The sequence below is a fragment of the Bacillus rossius genome, chromosome 1 (genome assembly GCF_032445375.1).
Source record: "Bacillus rossius redtenbacheri isolate Brsri chromosome 1, Brsri_v3, whole genome shotgun sequence".
Lineage (NCBI taxonomy): Eukaryota > Metazoa > Arthropoda > Insecta > Phasmatodea > Bacillidae > Bacillus > Bacillus rossius.
The window spans coordinates 280,264,070-280,277,476 of record NC_086330.1 but is presented as its reverse complement, the minus strand read 5'-3'; the positions used below and the strand labels follow the sequence as shown (position 1 = coordinate 280,277,476).

Sequence of the window (13,407 nt, the reverse complement as noted above, 5' to 3'; positions counted from 1 at the left end):
AAAGTATTTTGTTGAAGGGTTATTTCTGTGGGACTTAAAAAACCCAATACTTATAGACGTTGCCAAGCCATTGGGATTTTTCATTGCATTTTAGAACGCTCAAAGGTCTGTCCGACACAAGATAACATTACTTTAATCGCCTCGTCAGCTGGTGGCGCCGTTGTGTGGTGGGCAGGCAAGTAATCACCCATTAATAATTCCGTCGTGTTCTTTTTGTCTTAGAAATTACGCTTGCTGGCTTCATGAACGGCCCTGGAGAAAACAGTACACAGAACAAGCTGTCCGCTTCCTCCTTGGGATGTCTAAGGTGGGATTCGGTGCTTTGCATTTTGCGATTCATTTTGTACTTAAAACGGGAACACGTTAATGACTACCGTTGCTTGTGTCCTACTATTTTGGCAGTGGTGGTACTGATATCGACATTGATTTAGCATAACTAAAAAATAAACAAAACATTGAAAACTCTGAGGGCTGAAGAACTTAGTAAATTCCATTATAAATTTAAAAAAATAAAATTCTGGATAAAATATTAAATGAAAATAGCTTATTACATTGAATATTCGCTTTAGATTTATTCCCGCTGATTCTTCTGATAAACGTTTAAGTTTAACATCTACAGATTTTGTGGTTGAATATATAATTACCTATAGTTCAAAGGAAGAACATTTTACGTAACAAACACAATCCAAAATCAAACTATATTTTTAAAAGTAAGAATCTCACAATTATGATTACTAGTATAGTGGTGAAAAGGGCTGCCTGACCGTAATTTGTTTTCTTGTAAGCGTCCCAATTTATACATTTTTTTAGGCGTTATAGCCAGTCACAAAAAAAAAATAAGTATTTTGCAAACCTTGCATCCGGTTTCATTAAAACCTAATGGAAAAATGTTTAGTGATTGCAAATAGGTTTCAGTGGTAACTAAACATAACGATAAATATCTTGATCGTCACACCACGTTTTAATTTCTTTCGCAAAAAAAAAATCGGAAACGTTTAGACGTTTTCCTATACAGTTATTTACTGGGTTATTAAAAATATAAATATGGTTGATAGAACGCTTTCCGTTCCATGACGATAACCAAAGAATATGCTATTTATAAAATTGTTTAATTTTGTTTTTTAATGTTAAATATGTTGTATCGACATTATTTTTAAAAATGTATCAACATAATTATGTTATTTTCGGAAATAAGTGCATTATATATATATATATATATATATATATATATATTCATACGTGTGTGAAGAATGTGTAACAATAATAAGCATAGATGATCACCAAATAATTTTTTTAAGCAATAAAAGATTTTCGCTATATTCTGCAAAAAAAATTTAATCCTGCTGAATCCATTGAAGACCGACTGGGAATTGTTTGATGATAACCTCTAAACCTGCAATTTTTTTACATGTTTGCAGGTCTGACAAAAACGCAGTTAAAATAAGGATCAGATGAAGATTGAGTGATATATGGATTTTAAGAGCAGAAGCTACTAAACATTTGTGTCATTTCTCTGACTGGCCAGGTAACTCATTAAAAATTGTCCAATTTAATTCAGGTTTTTTTCCTTCATTGTAGTGTGAGAAATTTCTCCACGTTCTGACTAAACCAATGTAGTTTTGGAAAAAGAAGAGCTCTCGTTATTGGTAGCTACTAAATGACCTTAAATTATAAAACATTTTTATAATAATGAAATGAAACAATTGATATTATGTGTAGACAAAATGTCGCTTTTTTGCTAGTGAGGCCTCCACTAACTTTAATACACCTTTATGTCACAACGTTTTCGCAAGTTTCGACGAAACATTCGTTCGTCAGCAAAAACTAAATTCAAGCGGAAATCCCTCGTCCGTGGAAGTAACGAAAAGATCATGAAATAAGTCCTGCGAACTGGCAACTGTGGCTTCGCACACAGCAAGGACGCGCCGATAGACCTGCAGTGTTCGCAGGTCCTGCTCGCCCTAGCAATGTCACATGCTCGCGCGAGCAGAGAGAACTGTGAAGGGAGAGCTTAGCTTGCGCGACAGTGCTGTCCCGACTAGGGTTACCAGACGTCCGGCAAAAGGAGGACTTGTCCTCCTTTTTATGTATTTTTTTTTGCGTCCGGCCGGATTTTCCTTAATGCTCCAAAATGTCCGGCTTTTTTATAAAGTGAGATAATTCCTGCAGTTACACTCTGAGTAAAGCGCGTGGTGCGCGCTAATGCGCTGTCCGCAGAGTCACCCCACTAGTAAGTAGTTCTATGACAGCTTGACAGATAGCAGCACATGCAGAAGCACGTGTTTTTAATATGCTGTATATGCGTAGTTTGTTTGATTCTTTATACTGAAACTGTATTAAATGCCAAAACATTGTAAAATAGCGTACTCCATTGTAATTAATTCATGGCTTTTTAGAAAAAATACATATTGTCCTCCTTTTTAGTGAAATGTCCTCTTTTTTCGAGGTGAATGTCCTCCTTTTTTGTTATCAGTGTCTGGTAACCCTGGTCCCGACCCATATCATGACGAAGCTTTACGTAACAAAAATGTCCGTCTGGCCAACAAATGGGGTTGAAACTCAAAATGCTGAAAAGTCTATAACAGCTTGGCAGTTTAGTGAACTGTTCAACGCATACGTCAAGGTCTGTGGGAAAAGAAGCCCCTAAACGGACTATTAAGTTTATTCGCAGACTCGCGCATGGCGCAGAAACTACCGTGGCTCCGGCACGTCTCGCCCCGGCGGGCTGCCGCGCGCACTCCGCGCCGGTGCAACCAGCCCAAATTGCCGCCAAGATTACGGTACGAACCACAGCCATAAACCCGTGTAATTATGGTACTCGCCTAGTAAGTGTGCGAGTCAAAAATTAAACTAAAAATAAAAATACTTAAAATTTTAAAATTCAAAAGACACACTAGACCCACCGCTGAATAATATAACATAATTTACATTACAGAAAATAACTCAATTGAAATACAAGCAAATAAGTAGATGTCTAGGTAGAAGGGCAACAAAATCACTAGCTCGAGGCGGAGCAACGCCACATCTGCAAGCGAGAAAACAGCAAAGCAGTTTTCACGCACGCGCTTATCTCAAACTGTTTGAGTTACTCTTCAGTTGTGACCTTGAACCAACACACTACAACTCTTACAGTTGATACTATTACATTTTATAACTGGGAGATTATTTTATGGACATACTGTGTTAATGGTCTACGTGTCCTACAACTGCACGTGGTTGCCAGTTCATAAACAAACATGTGATGCTTTGCAAGTGACACTTGGAGAATGGGTACCATTGGTGGCTACAAATTTAAACGGTTAGAAATTACAGTAAATATACGAATTTTTCAACCAATAATTCACCTGAAATAAGCGAACAGTTCTTAATCTATACTAATATTATAAAGCTGAAGAGTTTGTTTGTTTGTTTGTTTGAACGCGCTAATCTCAGGAACCACTGGTCCGATTTGAAAAATTCTTTCAGTGTTGGATAGTACATTTATCGAGGAAGGCTATAGGCTATATTATATTATCAATAACATTAGGGATCCTTACTAAAAGTCCAATTTAGAATAAAATGCGTTGGAGGGGGTTAGATACAACATGCAGTACACGTACGAAGTGTGTATTGACAATGCCGCAGGCGCTAGAAGTTTATTTCCTATTGCCTATTAACATTGTTGCCACGCACTAGATGCCTTATCATTCTTAATTTTCCCATACAAGTAAAAAAAAAAAACCGTGTGATATTAACAACGAAGCAATCAGTACCCTCATAGGAGTTCAATTAGTATTTTAATACTTTTTATCACTTTAAATCGCAAACCTAAACTATTATTTTTTCCCCTCCCTCTGTGTTTAATTAGTTTTTTATTGCCCTTTTTTTCAAGTGTGTATATATATATATATATATATATATATGTATATATATATATATATATATATATATTACAGACTTGAAACTTCACAGTAATGTTCCTTATGTTACGCAGGATGACATTTTCCGAAAATTAGATCCCATGGGTGGCTAAAACCAAGCAAAGTGGGTACTTTGTCTGCATGAGAACAGGATTTTGCATTGTTCATGCCTTCTGCGTCTCCATGGCAACGGGCATCGCGCGGCAGTGGCGTACCCACAAGGAGGGGCATGTATAATGCGCGGCGCAAGAGTGATCTTCCTGTAGACTGCCGTAACGAAGTACGGGTACATCAGTTGTACGTTGCGAGCACGATTCGGAAAACCATCGGTGCTATTCATTTTCTCTCCGGTACATTATACAGCATTGTAATAAATTTTCACTGAATTTTTTTTTAATTTACCATTACTGTAAATGGGAGATGTGGCTTAATTTTTACATGCTTTATATTAGCTTCACCTGTATGTTTGTCTGTCCGTCTGTAACTCTGTCTGTCCGTCTGTAACTCTTTCGACTAAGAGTGAGTGACTCATCACAGTAAAATGTCCCACCCATTTCATTACGTTCGTTAGCCGAGCGGTCTAAGGGCGGGTACAGACTAGAACATTTCAACGGACAGAACATTGTTCGCGAACATGTTTGCAACCAATGTGGACGGGAAAACGAACATTTCCCCGTAACAAAAAATGTTCGGTTGTTTGTTCGGTTGCGATCCGATATTTGTCGGTTTTTGCCCGTCACATCAAAGGATGTTCGCCGTGGCTCGGATAACAGTCTGGACGTCGCTGCGAACACTTCCTGCGAACATTCAGTTGTCGACGTGGAGCGGTGTTGTCTTCACGGAGTTAGTAGCGGTGCGTGACTCTTTTGTTATATGAGAATGGAGTGGTCCAAGGAAGATCAAATAAAACTGATAGATTTGTATAAACAACAAACAGTGATATGGGACCCAAACAATGTTAATCATTTCAACAAAATTAGAAAACAAGACGCGTGGGAAGAAATCGGGGCCGAAATGGACAGAGATGTGGACGAATGTAAGAAGAAAATGGAGAGTTTGCTATCAGCATTAAGAAGGGAGAGGAAGAAAATGAAAGACACTGCTGGAACTGGAAAAGGTGGGTTCATTTCAGTTTTATTTTGTAAAGTGGATTCTTTTAAAACATTAGTACATTTTGATTACGTAAACAAAATTTTAAGTCGCACAAATTGTTCTACAAACAGTAATTTGTTACAGGAACTGACGAAATGTACAGAAGTTCCTGGTTCGCTTTCGAAAGTCTACGTTTCTTGCTGGACAAAAATAAAACAAGAAAGACAATTTCGACGGTAAGTACAAGTTGCTTGGTACCAAACGTTCATACTAAGCATATTCATCTTGCCACGTTACTTTCCCTTCTCGTGTAAAATACTCCGCCAACTCTTCCCTTACGTCAAGTACCGCATTCTTTGATCTGCGGGGAACCCTTGTAACTGGCAACAACGAACCCATATCTGTACCATCATCCCTCCAACGCCCGTGTATTACGTCTCCCGCTTCTTCATTATCAAATGTTCCCGGGGGTGTGTAAACTGTAGCAGATTCTGGTCTTTTTCTCAAGAAATTGTGAAGCAAGGCAACAGTCATTACAACTCGCTCAGCATTTTGTGGTTCTAAGAGAAGAGGTTTCCTCAGCACGCGAAAAACTGAAGATGCAATGCCGAACACGTTTTCCACAACCCTGCGAGTACTGCACAACCTGTAGTTAAAAATCCGTTCCTTTGTCCCTTTACGATGATAACCAGCATATACCTTCATAAGGTTACCCGACAAAGGAAATGCTTCATCCCCAATAAAAAAATATGGGATATCTGTGTTTCTGTTCCTCAATGGGGCGGCGGGAGGAAGATGCAATGAGTTCGATGCAATCCTTTTGCCCAGCTCAGAATTTGCAAATACGCCACCATCCGATATTCGGCCTTGGCATCCCACATCTACAAATAAGAAATTGTAATTGGCATCTACCAAAGCAAAAAGTACTATACTGAAAAATCCTTTGTAGTTTATGTACTCGCTTCCACTATTCATAGGTGACTGTAATACAACGTGTTTACCGTCGAGCGCGCCTACACAATGTGGGAAATGCCACTTGCTTTCAAATTCTCTTGCTACTGCCGCCCATTCTTCTTCAGTAGTAGGAATCTGTAACAGATATATTCAGAACCACATGTAACGACCGGTTGTTATAATTCTCCTTTGACATTTATCCCATTTATTTCATTTACATGTTTATGTTTCTGCCAAACTCAGTGGTAACTAGTCCAATGAAGGGGACGCAGAAACATTATTATACACACGTATTTGACTTGAAATTTTGCAAAATGCAAGAATTACTGTTGTGTGGTGTAATAACAATTTAAACGATGTAGCTATAAAACCAGTGAAACATTATTTGGCTCAAACGATAATTTATTTATAATTACTTATTATGACATTTTTCAGATGCGAGTAGAAAGCGAAGAGAGAGACGTAGAATGTGGTGCAGTTGGAGAATCAGCACAGGAAACTGTACCGAAAAAGAAGAAGCAGCGAGTCGAAGATGCACGTCTGGACAAAGCCTTTCATATATTGTCGTCCACCGCGAGTCAGCTTAACGATGAGTGCCAACATTTTGGAAATTTGGTCGCATCTAAGTTGAGACAGTACAACGTTGATACTAGATGTACAATTGAAAATGACATTATGGGTATTTTCCTTCGCGCTAACAGGGGTTTCTACAATAACACTCAGAATTTTATACAACCACACTATCCATGTCATTTTCCATCGGACAACTCTGTCATGCAGTCAAACACTGTATTGTCCAACCCTACAACCCCGTGTCCTTCAGCAGGATCACCTACCTTGACGTCTGATGATGATGATTTCATTATTCACGATCTCTTATAAAATATTTTTGTTTTAATTACAGTGCTCCTAATGATTTGTAACACAGTGTAAACAACTTTGTCATTTCTTATAAATAAATGTAGAAAATTACGTTAGTAAATCTTTCAATTACACAGTACCGCAGAATAAGTCAATACTTACCTTAATGTAATCCTCAAGTCCTTCGATGAGAGCAGAACACACTTCAGGAATAACTGTGCTGATAGTCTGTTTTGAAATTTTAAATACATACTGAAGGCTGGTATACGAATCACCAGTTGCTAAAAAACGTAATGTCAATGCCAGTCTTTCTGTAATTGGAATTGCTTTTCTGAACGACGTATCTCTCTTACCAATTTTCGCTCCTATCAAATTGATCAACCACTCAAAATCTGATGGGTGCATTCTTGTAAAGTTCTTGTAAAGACCACTGACTGACTGAAAACTTAAGTCTGCCAACAAGTTCGAGCCACTATATGTTGTCCTACTTTCATACAGTTTTGTAATCCACCAACGGCGAGATTTCCTTCGCTTTTTAACCGCATAGTGAATGTAAATATATACAGCTGCTGCTACTTGCGCCTGTGTACTCATCGTGCCACTGCTAAGTACGGAATGGGTCACAGGGAACACACCTCGAACAATGTTCGCAAACAATGTTCTTTCGAAATCTGAACACTGTTCGTAAAATGTGTCGAACACTGTTCGCTGTTCTGTTCGCTAAAATGTTCTAGTCTGTACCCGCCTTAAGGCGCGCGACTTCTGTGACGTCAGCTTTCGGATTCAAAGATCGTGGGTTCTACTCCCGGCCACGCCGGAAAAAAAAATGTTTTTTTTTTCCCCGGTAAATTCTAATATTATATCCATACATCTAACTGCAAATGATTCGTAGAGACTTTACCATTTCTTTGTGACGTTGCAACTCCAAATAGTTATCTCAGATGGTAATAGGTAGTGTCGGTAACTCATTTCCCTATGATAATTATACATAAATATAGTTTAAAAAACTAAAAAAACATGCTTTTAAAGAATATCAAACTAAAAAGTTAAAAATAAATATAGTTTAAAAAACTAAAAAACATGCTTTTAAAGAATATCAAACTAAAAAGTTAAAAATAAATATAGTTAAAAAAACTAAAGAAACATGCTTTTAAAGATTATCAAACTAAAAAGTAAAAAATAATTTTAAAATTAAATTTATGACAATAGTATATAAGTAATACTAGTATAAATGAGAAAAAAGCATGGGGCGCTTAATATTCAAAAAATATGGCACAAAGCGCCTCAAGCTTTTTTCTCATTTATACTAGTATTGCTTATATACTATTGTCATAAATTTAATTTTAAAATTATTGTTTACTTTTTAGTTTGATAATCTTTAAAAGCATGTTTCTTTAGTTTTTTTAACTATATTTATTTTCCATTAGTATAGCCGTGCGAAGCCGGGTCGGGCAGCTAGTTTCTAATAACTCGGTATTCGTAGATACAACGCCGTATTTCGAGTTCTGAGATCTGTTTCTCTTTATAAAGATCGTAAACACACACGTGGAAGATGATACACTTAGGTTTTTTTGTAGGAGTTTTAAACATTTTTTTAATATTTTCATTATACATCAAGCTTATTCTTGTGGATTTCGTTTCGAAGTAAGTGTACTTAGTACCCGTAAATCTACGAAGATAACGATACATTTACGATGATCCCTAGGTAATTTGAACCAGCGCCTTTCGTAAATTTCAAATGAAAATCTTTAACAGTGTAAAGGACAATTTACATGCCGCAGACCGTACTTACGCCTCTATTTAAGGGAGATTTGGCCTCGCCATCTAATAATATTTTAAAATTTTGATACCTCTTGCAGTAAAGCTTCCGTGCTAAATATGATGGTTTGACAAGGCTTTGACCTAGCTTTGGCTACTTGTAAGTCGACACTTGTGAACTGGCGAGGTTATCCTGACAGTTGTGGTCGCCCGCGTGGAATAATACCTGCGGCGCTAACAGACTAGAGCCAGCGCTAACAGACTAGAGCAGGCGCTAACAGACTAGAGCCTGTTAGTAAATATGCGTTTTCAACAAGGTACGTAGAAGGTCTGGGAGATATTATTTATGCCTTTACAAGCCAAAATTGGGATATGTGGTTAAAAATTATAATATAGTAATAAGATGTAAAAAGCCAATATGGCGGGGCATGGCCCCCACATTCTATTACGGGCCCTGGGCCCAGAATCAGACACGGGCCCCTTATTTTACAGTCGCGTGCTACATTATAACTACTTGGTTATTTCTTATCCATACTCTTTTTGGAATGTAATTTAACCTTAAAATACAGGTATTATGGTAACTATTTTTTATAGTCGAAACTAAACTTTATTTATAAAATTATTTTACTTAACAATGACCACAGGGAGCATGCGTTGGAGTGGCGTCGCCGCTGACGCTCTCTCCTCCTCTACCGGTTCCCCCACCACGTACCTAACTATTCCCCTCATTGGATTCCTCTTCAAAATGAAAATAATTGCGTAGGGCCGGGCCCGCGGGTCCACCCAGCCCCACCCTTGTGGGGGCCATGCGGCGCGCAGGAGACGGACAGATGGCGGGTCGCCGCGGACCTGAGCCAGTGGCGCGCGCAGTCTCGTCTCGCAGTGTCCGGACGTCGAGACCACATCCGGCGTGACTCAGCCCGCGAGCTGCCAGCGCACAAACTTCTACTCCGGCACTTTTTGTTTTAGTTCTCCGCGGTCTGGATTGGGTCCGTGAGTCACGGGAGAACGAACGGAGGTTTTCGGGCGGAATGAAAAACCTGTCAGTTGGATGGGAATATCCGGGGGGAGGGGGGGGAGGGGAGGAGAAGGAAGCTATAATAACACATTGAATTTGGGGGTAGGGGGTTTGTGTTTATGAAATTACTCCCCCAACCAGAAAAAAAAAACGTGGTGGGGTGACCGGCAGAGAAAGAGAGTATGTCAGCGCCAACGCCACTCCAACGCATGCACTAGCGGTCGAATGGCAGACGGTAAAAGGGAGGGGGGGATAGGTACGTAGCGGAGCATACTATATGCTAGTTGCACCGGCCGGAAGCGGAGACATACAAGGGAGAGGTAGAAATGACGCAACAGTGATGCTTCGGAATTCTCGCAGCGCTGCTTGGGTTTGTCTACTCAGTTTTCGTAACGGCTAACGATTGGCTCTACCATATTTATTTTATTTTATTTAAAATATTTACAATTCATTTATTCGCGTGGAAAAGAATTATCGAGTCGTGCAATCAACATTCATTTTTTGTTTGTGAACACTGTGTTTTGAAATCCCAAAAGTCTTTAGAGACTTGTGAGATATACCAAGTGTAAATTATGAATGATTGGAGTGGCTTTTTTTCTGTTCGTTCATTCTATTCAGCTGGAGATCGGGATTTAACATCATGCTTCAAAATAATAACAAGGAAAAAGCAGAAAAGAAGTATTATCAAAGGAAACGTGGGAATAAACCGCCAAAAGATGTGCCAAAAAATACTAGTGAACGGATGCGAGAGTAGAGAACACGGAGATCATTCCCGCATCCTTAATAATCCCAATTATTATCTCTTGTTCCATTAATCTAATAAGCAATGAGTAGAGACCAGAAAAATTCGCGGTTTCAATGGCCTCCAGGATAGATTGCACATTTCCCTGTACACTCGGGCAAATACCGCCAGTTCATTGGCTGCTCACTTGTAAGTCGTCTCAGCTGGTTTGTCTGTGATTCGATCCTTATTTGGTTTGTAGGTTTATAATTGGTTGAGATTCGTCCAGATGAACAGTAAGCCGATAGCAAAATGATTTGAAAGTATGTGTATTTGACTTCTAGACTATCGCATGAATGAATCAGCAAATTTTTCCAGTCTCTAGCAATGAGTTGGACTCCACGCGCACATTCCTTGCACGTGCACGATGACGTGCACGATGCCGAAAGGCGGGCGGTGCCGGTCTGGCAACAGCGGGCCGCAGTCAGCGCGGGAGGCGGCCCCGGCTAGACGCAGCGCTGCTGGCGCCGCAAGTCTATAAATAGCCCTTCTCCGAAAAGGGCCCCGCGACCGTTGCGAAACCACGGCGGGCTGCAGTCAGGCCGGGTTTGTAAACCCGCAAAGCAAGAGTCGCAACTTCATGCTATTACTAACGCTCTTATTTTCTTTGTAAATCAGCAAACTGTGCGGTTTTTACCAGCAACACAACAACATAAAACTCGTTAACTTTTCGAAAGAAAATGTTGGCTACCTTGTTTTTTTTTTAAGGTCGTTCGTTGCTGGGAATATTCACCATGAATGTTTCGTATTATCTTTTTTTTTCCAATACTGAACATTAAAATCATTGTTAAATTGCATTATCGTTTGTTTCAAAATTTAGAAAAGCATAACTGCAAAGTATACGTGCAGAAAATCATAAGTTCAGTTTTAATTGCAAATAATACACACGAGCACACGCATGCACATGGCAGCCATGCTTATTTCGTTGATACACAGATCTTGATAATCCAACATTATCAAAAAAAAATTCCAAAGTATAATAGTTTGCAATTATACTCAATACGACATCTCGTTAATACACAATTCCATAAATTCTGAACTAATAATATCTGTAAAATTACTTTTTAATTAAGTCATTTTGTTTAAGAAATTTCTATATTTTCTTTCCATTTAAAACTTCACTTTTGATGTTGGCATTTCACAACTGCTCATATACTTTAGTGGCTATTCCCCCTATTCAATTGCCCCCACCCACCCCCCTGTAAACCGCGCAACAAACGCAGAGCGCAGAAACCTGTTCTACAATAAAGGAGACGAATCTCTCGGAACATTTCACCAAAGCGCCCGCCGCGTCCACAGTTCACGGAAACATAACAAATGGCAACCAATGAAATTGAACTTCACGGTCTCGACAAATTAGTTAAATTAAAATTTTACATCTCCGAGAACATAACCGGTCTGGATTTGTATATAATAAAAAAAAACACGAAGATATGATAGAAAACTAGATATGCTTGCACTTGAAACAATTTTTAACGTATTTTGAGTGTAAACAAACATGGCTACCACCGCAGCTAGATAAAACGGAAGAGCTGGGCATTGCCGTGGTAATCTGTGTCCGCATGCGTGTCATTGTAGATAATCCGTTTCGTGAGTTCCGTCTTCGTTTACGTGATCCGTATCCGTTTAAGTTTCATTGTAGGACAGGTCCAAGGCGGGTGTATAAACCACGCAAGGAACGCAACGACGCAGTAGAGCAATAAGCAGCTAACTCAAAAAAATATCACAGTCGATCATAAACCACGCAAGTCGCTAGACGTCACCTACCCTATAAATTCAATTTATTAAACAGTAAAAAAAATAATTTACCCCGGGCTTCCTTTCATAATCATAATTATCATGAAAACAAAGAAATGGTCAATAATTTGACCTTTTTTTTCTCCACTGTGTGCGGATTTAAAAAGCGCTAAAATTATATATTTAATAAAAAAAAACATATGCGTCACTAAAAGTTTTCTGAATAATTCTCTTTAAATATGGCCGTTAGGCCGTTACAAACGCAAGCCAAAATGCAAGAAAACTGGTAGTTGAATAATATTTGCGTTGGGTTATTACACCTTGCATAGTTTAAAGATGCAGCCGTAATGTGTGTACGAAGGACTACGATATAATTTTTTAAGATATGCATCACGATTTCACTTATTAAATTATAGCAGTGAAAGCATTTAAGACATTTAACCAAATTAATAACTAAGAATTTAATTCTTGAAAAAAAAGCACGATTTATGAAAACAGCTAGATGAAAATTCTACAGTTTCACAATTTCAAGTTGTAGGATTGGTGTTGTATTGTGACATAGTGCTTTTATAATGCCGTAGTTTTCTGGCGTTTATTGCATATTGCATCCTTGTCCCTTTTTGTTTATTGAGTAGTTTACAAAGCCAGCCTTAGTTCTTCTACTAATACTTATTTTGACATGATGCAAATGTAAGCTTTGTCTTAAAGCGGAAATAATTGTTGCCCGCCAACCAAAATATCGTTATTTTCAATTCATAAATACTGAATGGCGATACAGCTATGTATTTAGTTTCAAGTGTATTAGATTTATCACCGTTTTTTAAGAACAAATATAAATCTTTTCTAAATATCGGTCGCGCTGTTGCAAACTGTTTTTATTCTGTGCCATACGTTTATAATCCTGCGTATATGCAAAATTTTCGAGGGTTTCGTGGCTAGATTACTTAATAAAATAATGAGATTTAGTTTCAAGAATAAAATAGGACAACAATCGATTTTAGTTGCGAATCATAAATATTCCCAAAACAAAAGACAAAAAAGGTGAGCTTGTCTTTCAGTACTCGCCAGTTATGTGTAAACATCTAACCTGAGTAAAGAGCAAATTCATGTGTCCTCATGTTGTTCGTGTTGTAAATAAACTTGTAAGACAAAATTCGAAAACGAAATTTTTGTCAAAATCTTTAAAATAATGCCGAGTGTAATATATTGATCAATAAAATATTCACTGTTCAAGTACATTCCAATATTTCTAGAGGCGAATCATACATTTCCTTTCTGCCTGAATAGTAAACGTTGCTTGCCATCAC

The 13,407-nt window shown here is 38.3% G+C and overlaps 1 protein-coding gene across 1 annotated transcript in view; it reads right to left on the bottom strand.

Moving 5' to 3' along the window:
• Positions 1-13,407, bottom strand: part of LOC134527646 (ras-like protein 2) — a 99,810-nt gene that overhangs the window by 34,015 nt on the left and 52,388 nt on the right. The window lies entirely within an intron of this gene.